The sequence below is a fragment of the Quercus suber genome, unplaced genomic scaffold (genome assembly GCF_002906115.3).
Source record: "Quercus suber isolate HL8 unplaced genomic scaffold, Cork oak 2.0 scaffold_298, whole genome shotgun sequence".
NCBI lineage: Eukaryota > Viridiplantae > Streptophyta > Magnoliopsida > Fagales > Fagaceae > Quercus > Quercus suber.
In genome coordinates, this window is record NW_027069754.1 from 114752 (window position 1) to 125874 (window position 11123).

Consider the following 11123-nt stretch of genomic DNA (forward strand, 5'->3'; position numbering starts at 1 on the left):
ATGTCAAAATAAATAATGTGGGATCTCACACTCACAGTGTTCCACCACCAGACTACCAAAAAAGTTGGTGGGCTGTCTCAATAATTGCCTGATTGGTCTGGTTCTTTTTACTCTTTAGGATCATCACAACCTCGTACAGCCTTCTGATCTTGATCGACGGCTATTATTTAAGACTTAGCTCCTCGTTTATCATATGATATGATGTTGCATTTTTAGCTGTTGAAAGTTGACTACCAACAATTCCCATGGCCCTCATGATAGAGCAATAACAGATTAATGGGACCCATTATTGCACGGGGCCCTATAAGTTGAAAATTGGAACCTCTTTTTTTTTTTTTTTTCTTTTTGAGAAACGAAAATTGAAACCTCTTGGTAGTAGTTTTCATACACTTTGAGTGCTCCACTTCCCAATCAGTGAAATCACAGCCGTCCAATTTTGCTGATTGCTAACTTGATTGAGCCAATTAGGCCCCACCATGTTTAACGTCACCTCTGCGCCATTTATACGTCAAAATCAAATTAGCTTTAACAAAATTTCATTCTAATCAGTAGTTTATTAAGTAGCTGTACGAGCTCTCGGGTTTGCTCGAGACTCGAGAGTTGGGTGTAGTATCTTTGAAGGTGATTCAGAGTCTGGTAATAAACTCTCCTAAAGATGTTTCTCCCTCCTTAGCCCCTTTTGGTCTTTTAATGCAGACTGCAAATTTTCTTACGAAATCCTTCCATTATATTAGTTTTTCTTATATTTATTGTGAAAAAAATGCTGTTGCTTATGATTTTGTTTGATATGTTATTCATGTTATAAGTTTTTTAGTATAGACAGAAGATGTCTCACCATACATTTTTGTTGTAATTTAAGCTGATCTGGCTAACTTCACTTTATAAAATTATTCACAGCTTCTTTTCCAAAAAAAAAGAAAAAAAAAAGAAAGAGAAACTTGTTAGAAACAACTTTTGTCCTATAACTTATAACAATACTAATAGCATACTCATTTTCACAACTTGTTAATTTGTGTAACTATTAGTGATCGATGAAAAGTAATGAATTCATATAATTAGTAATGGGTAGAATTATCAATAATTCATAGTCGCACAAATTAGCAAATGGTTATGAAATTGGATGCAAAATTTTTACAATTTTTGTCATAACTTGAACTAGATTGTGAGTGGGGAAAGAAAAAATTGTAGGTGCATTTGTAAATGCAAATCATAATTACACATGTCATCAAATTATTGCAAATTAAGTGATCCCACCAAGAAGAACTGTTAATCAAATTTGCCTAAACTAGCCAATGCAAGAGTCCAAAAAAAAAGGTGAAGAAAAAAATAATCAATCATTGGATACTCATCTACGCCAAATTGTCTCGTATGGGAAGAAATCCTAGAAAGTGGCAATTGTGTATGTGCCCTTTTATTTTCATGTCTCGTGATAGCTAGACAGAGTGCGGCGCGTGAGGCCTTGAAAGTGTATCTAAGCTGGCACAAAAGTGGAAAGTGGGACCCACTCACTCCCCCGAGGCCCATTTGATTTGAGCCGTTTCAAGCCCAACCTGGGGCTACATTCGGTGAACACAAATGCTCTGCTTTTTACATTGGATCCCGTTAGGTAGTGTTCACCTTTTTTTTTTTTTTTTTTTTTTTACTACATGGTTAATGTGGTTAGGTGTGTAAAGAATTTGGAAGAAATTGAGGGCCAGTGAAAGTGTTTTTGTGTGTGTGTGTGTGTTTGATTTGATGTGCTTTTTGGAGATTTGAGTGGGTTGGCATTTGGAAATTTTGGCTACAGGGGATAAAGTTTGTCTTTATTGTTGACATTATGGTATTATTATGCAATTGCAAGGAAGTCACTATATTCTTACCTTAAAATATAGGTTTTGTTCAAGAAATTATAAAAAAGAAAGAAAGATGGGATTAAATGGTTTAATCTTTACGTGATTGACATGCTAGTGCATTGCTTTTCGTGGGTCCTAGTTATTTTCTCTTTTTCTTGTCTTCGAGTGATTTGTCACATTGGATTTGGCTTTTCATAGCCAAGGATATACCATGGGTGATGATAATGGTAGCTAGTCAGTTTCAAGTATGTCATACATGGGTCCCTAATTTGAACATTTTTAAATCTGGGAATTCGATTTTACATCTCATTTTCAACAATTAATTCATACCAACGTCATGAAAGCTTTATTGTCCAAACAAGAGATCTAAATCAAAGTTGGTTAGATAAAAAATGATAATAAAGAGAACCTAGAGAATAACACCGTCTCCCCCTTTATCACTCAAGGTCTAATATGCATCTAATTAACAACCCTTGCCTAAACCTAGGAAGATCTATATTCTTAGTAAATCAACATTCAAATAACAACTCTCACCTAAACCTCGGAAGATGTAAATTCTTTATACTTGATTTACGATAGAAATAAGATGGATAAACGACTTATCTATCTAATTTTAATAGGGTTATAAGTAGGTAGGTTGAAGAGTAAGAATCATGATAAGGGCTATTATCAAATAAAAGTGACAAACTATTAGTCTTTGGCAATGTGGGGCCTATTGGGAACGAACGACTAATAGGAATGGTCAAAAGTCGTTTGATCTGAAGATTAAACTACTATATGAACTCAGAAGAGGTTTAGAAGAGAAAATGCAGAGTGACAATTGTAGTTAGGAAAAAGGTATAAATCTTCATGAATCAACGGGGCGGGGGGTGGTTATCTACAAGCTTTTGTAGGTGGGGTTTGGTAAAGTGTAGGAGTTCTAATAATTCATCATCCCCTCAAGTTGAGTGGTGGAACATGAGTCTAGGGTGTTGTTTTCACTATCTCGTAGCATTGAATGTGAAATCAACAGTTGGTTATAAGATAATAAATACAAATATGATGGATCGAGGGCCCGACACTTCTTTTGAGACAACTTTTTTTTTTTTTAACAACCCTCACCTAAACCTAGGAAAATCTATTTTCTTTGTAAACAACATTCAAATAACAACTCTCACCTAAACCTAGGAAGATGCCTATTCTTTATACTTGATTTACGATAGAAATAAGATGGATAAATGACTTATCTATCTAATTTTAATAGGGTTATAAGAAGGTAGGTTGAAGAGTAAGAATCATGATAAGGGCACTTGTCAAATGGCTCTTGTCAAATAAAAGTGACAAATTATCGATCTTTCACAATGTGGGACCCATTGGGAATGAATGACTAATGAGGATGGTCAAAAGTCCTCCGATCTCAATATTATACTATTATATGAACTCAAAAGAGGTCTAGAAGATAAATTTAGAGTGACAATTGTAGTTAGGAAAAATGTATAAATCTTCATGATTCAAGGGGTGGGTTGGGGGGGGGGGGTTATCTACAGGCTTTTGTTGGTGGGGTTTGGTCATCATCCCCTCAAGTTGAGGGAGGGAACATGAGTTTAGGTTGTTGTTTTTGAGGGCGTGGGTGAATGTTTTCATTAACTTGTAGCATTGAATTTGAAATCAACAGTTGGTTATAAGATAATAAATACAAGATGTCTAACATGTAGTGCCTAAGTCTCTGTGTGGCCTAAACAAGCGCAAGGCATGCCTTTTCAAACGAAGAGTATCTAGACTCATAGCCCCCTATGTTGTCAGTGGTAAGGGGAGAGTCTTACTCAGATAAAAAAAAGCCCTTTCCCCTTTCTCTAAAAGGTAAGGGGGGGGGGGTTAATCTACATGCTTTTGTTAGTGGGGTTTGGTCATCATCCCCTTAAGTTGAGTGAGGGAACATGAGTTTAGGTTGTTGTTTTTGAGGGTGCAGGTTAATGTTTTCATTAACTTGTAGCATTGAATTTGAAATCAACAGTTGGTTATAAGATAATAAATACAAATATGATGGATTGAGGGTCTGGCACTTCTTTGAGACAATCTTTTTTGGGAGACCGACCAAATTTTTATTTATTTATACCAAACATGCTTTAGATGACTTATGTTAGTTACCTCAGCCACCAAGTAATTTTGTTCAATTAGGGAAGATCTTTAAGGAGATCATTTGTAAGTGGTTTCATTGTCAAGCTCAAATCTTTCGTTTTGGTCTAGCTTAAGAGGTCATGGATCCCTTAAACCTTGGGTTAGGGAGACTTGATCCCTTTAAGAATGATTATGACAAATTTCGTAAGAACAGGTTAATTCTAGCTTCATAAATAATCCAAAAAATCTAGACTTTTCACACATGCCATACATTAATATATACCAAAATCATTTATTTTTTAATTTTTAATTAGGATTCTAACGGGCTTGGCTTGGTTTGATAGGTTTGAGTATTAACTAAATGATAACTTCACAGTAAGACTAAATTGAATCAATTATTGTAGTAGGCCCATGTGGTCAAACTTGCTCAAATTTCAATTTGTTTGACACATGGAGATTGTTGAGGGTCATTTTTGTAAAACAAGAAGGAAGCACAACTTAGCAACACAGGCAGCAAATAGAAGTGGTAAGCATAGAATAAAACCATTAAGTCCAAGCGGCAGGAATAATGAGTCACATGTCCATAAAATAAATAGATAGGCCTTGAGGAAGCAAGTGAGCTCGAAAGGCCCGGAAAAAGAAAATAACAAACTCATAGGCAACGTATGATGTGAAAAAGTAAGAATGAGCCACGGCAGGCTCAAAGTAATGTAGGCAAAGAGAATAGGGGATTGTTGGCAAACCCACAAACCCCAAGGATGAGTATGGAATAATTGAGCTGAGGAAGCCCAATGAAGAAAGTAAAAGCCTATGGGAACACAAAGTTAGGAAAATGGCCGAGGAAGCCCAAAACAAGTAAACGGGCCGAGCATGCTCAAAACAAGTAAATGAGCCAAGGATGCCCAAGGGGACACAAGAGCCCCTAAGTAAGAAAGCTCATGGTCATGCAAAGCCATTTGGGGAAGAGAGTAAACAGTAGGTCTAATAGAGGACTAGCAGGACCAAGTCATTACAGCAGGAATGATAGAATAGTATGGCAGGAAATGATGGCAATCAAGAAAGGGGCTAAGAGAAACATAAAACCCAGTATCAAATGAAGCCCAGCCCCTAAAGGGAAACAATGAATTATAAAACGGTCCACATAAAAGAACAAAGAAGCGCGGTAGACTGTGCAAACAAAGCTTCAGGTTGCGGCAAATGCACAAGCAGCAAGCAAATTTTGGACATACATAACAGGGAAGCATGCGCAAGGCCCAGGCACCACTAGCCTGTATCCAGCCAATATGGGACGTGGTGGGGTCATGGGTCAGCGGTAAGAGGTAAGGGGGGTGTGGTTTGGTGGTGGGGAAAGAGGAAAAGACCTATTTTGAGGTTCCTGCCCAAGCCTTTTTGGGAGGTATGTTCTGCTGGGATGACAGACAGCCAAAAAGAGGCAAGGTTGAGGGAGGAACCGTTGGGTGCTTGCTGTGGGAGAGGGAGAAAAAGCATTTACACCATGGCAGGAAAATGTGTCACGGCAGACTAACAAACGACACAAACCTGCCTTTGTCTGGTGAGGGTAAGTGGTACACAGACGAACTCCTTGGTGGTCGGCAAGTACGCCCAGGCCAAACAAAGGCGGTTAAGGGGTAAAGTGGTAAAATCCGGACACGGCAGGCCCTATAAAAGGATCCTTGCTGTGCCCTGTAAAAAGGATCGAAAAGAGAGGTATTAGGAAGTGAAAAGAAAGCAAAAGGAAAATAAAGGAAAGAAAAAAGATAAAAGAGAAAACAGAAAACAAAAAGAAAGAGAATATAATGGGCATGCACCAGTAGGTCGGTTCCCTTCTCTCCCCCTCGAAATCCCACTCTGTTGGAGACAATTAAACAATAGAGATTTCTTTGGGAACTAATCATTTAGGTCCGGTTCTCTTAAAGTCATTAATCCCCACGGTAGGATCTTTTCCTGGGAGATTAATTTCTTTGAGAAGAGGAGTTCTTTCTTTTTGGTCTTTGCCTCTACAAACCCAAACTTGACTTGATATTATTTACTCGATTAATTCATATTGTCACTTAATCCTTTACTTCTTTTGTAAAAGCTATTGTTATTACTGTGATTGTCATATATAGGAATTACTTGGTCATTTTTCATTAAGAAAAGTCACTATATTTCTATTCTTCTGCTATTGTTTTATCTGTCTGCCGTAAATCATTTGAAACAGTTCTGCCTATCGTAAAGTACACTCTTAGCAGACGAGACCTAATTTGCGCACAAGCCGGCCCAAAGTAAGTTACAGTTGGGTCGGTCTCAACTCTCCTACTCAGAATACTCGGGCCCATCACCGCAGAAGACAGTCCAGCCCAACGCACAACACAAAAAAAAAGCCCCAACAGAGATTCAATAACTTTTGAAATAAAGATTTATGTACATTTAAAAATGAAACATTTCTCTTATTTGTTTTATTTTGTTTTCCGGTTCTAATGCCAACACTATATTTGTCTCCTAAAAAAATGATAGATAAGAAAGAGAAATTTTGAATCCTAAACATTTTTATTTAAAACTCTAAAAAATACCAACTATTTGTTACACAAATTTTGACATGCAATGTTTTGAATTTTAACAGGCTCATAATTTGCAAAGTAAAATATACTAGTTCATCTCTTTAATGCGCAAAGTTGGCAACACTGTTTCAACTTTGGCGGGGAGCTAAGTGAAAATAAAGACGATACAGCTCTTACGGTTATTCACTCTTTGAAGTAATTTTGTACATCCCAAGCAACAACAGCTGGAATAGCTCAGTTGGTTAGAGCGTGTGGCTGTTAACCACAAGGTCGGAGGTTCAAGCCCTCCTTCTAGCGCTTTTTCCATACCATTTTCAACAATTTGGTTAGGTTATGTCCACAGCCTGATTATCTTATATTTTTATAGATCCTGGATCAAAGGAAATCATTCAATTATGGGAGAACTTTGTCAAGGTTACATCTCCAAGGAAATACAAAAACTTCGGCTAGTGAAAATCTGTATATTTCATTGCACCTCGGGCTATTAGACTGCTATCATTTCTGAGTGGAAATTTTGAAACAAGCAAACCATTATTCTTCATCACCAATGAAAGCAATTATCAATTTTTGACCAATATAATTTAGTAGTATTAGCATTAACACGGAATGTATTTGATATATGCATTTTACCTCTTACAACATGTGAATCTTACAGAACTATATACTTATATATTGTGAGAGGTATGGTGCATATGCCAAATGCATAAGATAATTATCGATTGTAAATAACCTCACTAAATCACAGACCTCGAGTGAATGTGTATGTACTTAATTATGCTTGGAATTTGAGAGGTGGGTTGGTCTTTTGTCTTCTTTATGCAAGCTCTTAGTAGTTAGAAATGTATCATACCTTAATTTAGAAATAAGAGGTTATACCAACGAATACCAAACACATGACTTCATTTTGCCTAGAATTTGAGGGAAAAAGGAAAAGTTAGAAATTTATCATGCCTTTATCTAGAAATAAATACCAAACACAAATTTGTATAGTCGAATTAAGTAATAGAAATGGACATTCTTTAGTAAAAGATTATTGGCCTATAAATTATAATTTATTAATAAAAATAAAAATACTTAATAAATTATCAATTAATCTAAAAGTTTAAGCTATTAAAAATGATAATAAATTTAATTATTTAATCTAATAAAACCATTTAGCATTTTTGCGACAAATGTAAGAAATAAAATCTTCCTTGCTTTGGTATGAATTCGCTCAAGATACCACATGAAGTATCTTTGTATTTAACCCTTTTCTATAAATAGTTGTAAGAATCGGTTTATATATGAACATTTGGGTTGGTGTTAGAGTGTGGCTGTCAAGTCATTTATGAAGACAGTTCCTTTCACCTTTCTGATATGATGCTTCCGAGTACAAATTAATGTCATTTGCGGTAACATGCTGCCGTGGTTAGTTACTTCACTAATTTGGTGTGGCGTTTTTGAACCCAAATTTAAACCAAATACACCAAAGTGAATGAGCGTTATGAATGAAAAAGTCTCAGCTTAACTTTCACAAGAAAATTAATCTTGCTCCCAATAGCTTAGATTGCCTTTTTTTTTTTTGGGTGCATACCTGAACTTTCATACAATCATGAAAAAAAGAAAAGAAAAGAACTTTCATACAATGATGATTACGGTGGGATGTTTCAAGATTATGTATCTCCTTAAAAAAATTTGTATGCCTATATCAAAAAAAAGAAAAGAAAAGAAAAGAAAAAAAGAGTATCCCTTTAAGAAATTCCATAAACATTGGCTTGTAGGAGTTACCATTTAAATTTGAATTTTCCATTCTCAAAGTCAAAGAAACATGTATCTTATGCATTGAAAATTTTTGAATAGGAAATTAAATTCATTATTTACAGTGGGTTCAAGATATATAATTTTCACAATTATTAATAAAATGTTTACAAAATTTCTTCCAAGAAGAAATCTATTGAGACTAAATATCTTTATATATGAGGCTATATGTCAGTCTCACATAGGACGTATGCGCCCAACTCATACAAGATTTTCTCCTATATATGAGCATTGACAAACTTTACAAACTTGCATTCCTTTTTCATGTGATTTGGATAATGGAATCCTTTGACCCATAAATAAGAGAAATGTTAACAACTCAGAATGAGATACATAGGCATTGAAAAAAAAAAAAAAAAAAACGTTGTGTCATATACTAACATGTAGGTATGCCAAGTGTTTTATTAAAACGATAAAATTTAGAGGAACATTTAAAAAAATTTCCTTTTGTTTTCTTTTCCTTTTGTTTCATAATATTTCTTGAAAAGAGAACATGTGACATGTATGAAAATTTAATTAATCAGGGTGTACAATACATCAAACACTTCATTCAAATCAAACTTTTGTTTTCAACCCAATTCAATCTATTACAATCGATTTAGCGTATCCCTAATTGGAGTTGTAGAATTGTGGTGGCTGACAATGTGATATGAATAGAAGAAGTCGCATCTTCCATATTGAAAATTTAGATCAGACCCAGAAGTGTAAGGGATATAACAGAGATTGTTGTGGGGCCTTGCAGTTTAGTGAATGAATAGGCATAGCTCTTATCTGGGGCAGTAGAGTTTGAATGCTCCTCCTCAGAGTTCTCGTCGCTGTCATGAGATGAAAACTTAATCTTGCTCTTACTCCTGCCTCCTCCAAATCCTCCTCCACGTTTGGCATCTATCGGGGAAAGGAGGAGGATCATTAGGATTAGCGCAATTGAAAGTTTGACATGGTTCAAGTTAGCCATCTTCTCCAACTGCATGTACAACACACAGAGGCAAAGAAAGACTACTTGGGAAATATTGGCAGAATGACAAAGTTTAGCTACAAAATTAGTTGTAGTTTAAGGTTACAAACTCACTCAATAAAATAAATATTACAACATATTTTGAAAATCTAACCATTGAATGGCATGTTCTTTACACCCTTAATACACATGTTAAATTGTGTGTTAATCGAATATCATTTACTATATAATCTATAAACTTATATTTTGTGCATAATTTTAAATTACAAAAACTTACAATTTAAAAAATGTATTGATGACATAGCTATTGATTTTTAATTTTCTTGAAATTTTGCAAGTATGGAGGATATAAGAAAATGATGTAATCCAATGGTGGATTTGTCAAAATTCAAATCTAATAAAAAGATATTAAGTAAGTTTGTAGCCTAAAGTTACAACTAATTTTGTAGCTAAACTTTGTCCTTGGCAGAATACACATCATTATTTATTAAGGAAAGAATACTAAAATTAAAATTGGTTAATCAACAAATTTTAACCAAAAAAGTAAAACAATTTTTCCTTCATGTGGAGGTGCTTTCTATGGTTGGCAACAGCCGTTATATATACCACTAAATGATAAACAAAGTAAGTTTGCCATGTCACCTTACTAGAAAGATAAGTAGAGTTCCAAATAATATAAAAATTCATCAACTTAAAGTAGAGATGCAAAAAGAATATAATAAAATCCACCAAAATTTGTTTATCAGTCAAAATTTTTGAGAGGGTTATGAATAAGCTAGCTGGTTGGAAGGCAAAATTTTTATCATTTGCAGGAAGGTCTGTATTGGTGAAATCAGTCATGTCATCTATCCCTAATTATGTAATGCAGGCTGTTGCCCTCCCTACTCATCTTTGTGAAAAATTAGACAAAATTAATCGTGATTTCTTGTGGGGTTCTTCTAGTGAAAAGAGAAGGCTGCATTTGGTGGGTTGGAGTAAGATTATTCGGCCTAAGGAAGAGGGAGGACTTGGGATTCAAGCTGCTAGAGCTAAGAATTTGGCTCTACTAGCCAAACTAAACTGGAGAATGTATCAGGAAAAAGAAAGTCTATGGGCTAAAGTGATCTTGAGAAAGTATTGCTCGATAGAGAGAAGGAGAGCTAGAGACCCGGATAAGCTTCCAGGTTCTCCAAATTGGAGAGTTATTAAGGCGGGGTTTCAAACATTTGCTGGCATTTGTTGGGGGGTTGGAAATGGAGAAAGAGTAAAAATTTGGACTGATAATTGGATAAGGAGGAGTTCCTTGAGAGAGTTGATTGAAGGCCCTCCAACTCAAAGGGATACTGATATGAAGTTGTCTGAATTGCTTATTGGGCCAATACAGGAGTGGAAGTGGGAAGTTTTATCCTTTGAGTTGCCTCCTGGTGTTAAGGAGAGGATTAAGGCTATTCCAAGGCAGCAGGTGAATAGAGGGGAAGATGTCATTATGTGGAAATGTTCTAAGGATGGAGAGTTTAACACCAAGTCTGCCTATGCCTTGTCAATGGGTATGCAGCAAAATTCTGCGCCTTTTCCATGGGCAATGGATATGGAAGATAGACACAATGCCAAGAATTATTAGTTTTCTTTGGTTGTGTATGCATAACAACTTGCCTGTGAGGTCTGTGTTAGCTATGAGAGGCATAATAACTGATAGTTGCTGCCTTTTGTGTAAAAATTTCCCAGAGACCATAAGCCATCTGTTGAGAGAATGTGTGGTGGCAAAAAAATTCTGGTATAAACTTAAGGTCCCCCCTGAAATGGTTAGTTCTTTTATTGATATGGATTTGATGTGTTGGTTGAGAGTTAACTATCAAAGTAAGGTGTCTCATTCCTCTTTGGTGCCGTGGAGCTATATTTTTTCTTTTGCCATTTGGAATTTAT

The 11123-nt window shown here is 35.6% G+C and overlaps 1 non-coding gene across 1 annotated transcript; it reads left to right on the plus strand.

Annotated features, from left to right (window-relative positions):
* Window positions 1–6692: 6692 nt before the first annotated feature.
* On the plus strand, window positions 6693–6766 carry TRNAN-GUU (transfer RNA asparagine (anticodon GUU)). The gene has a single exon. It is a non-coding gene; the product is annotated as a tRNA-Asn (tRNA).
* Window positions 6767–11123: the final 4357 nt, after the last annotated feature.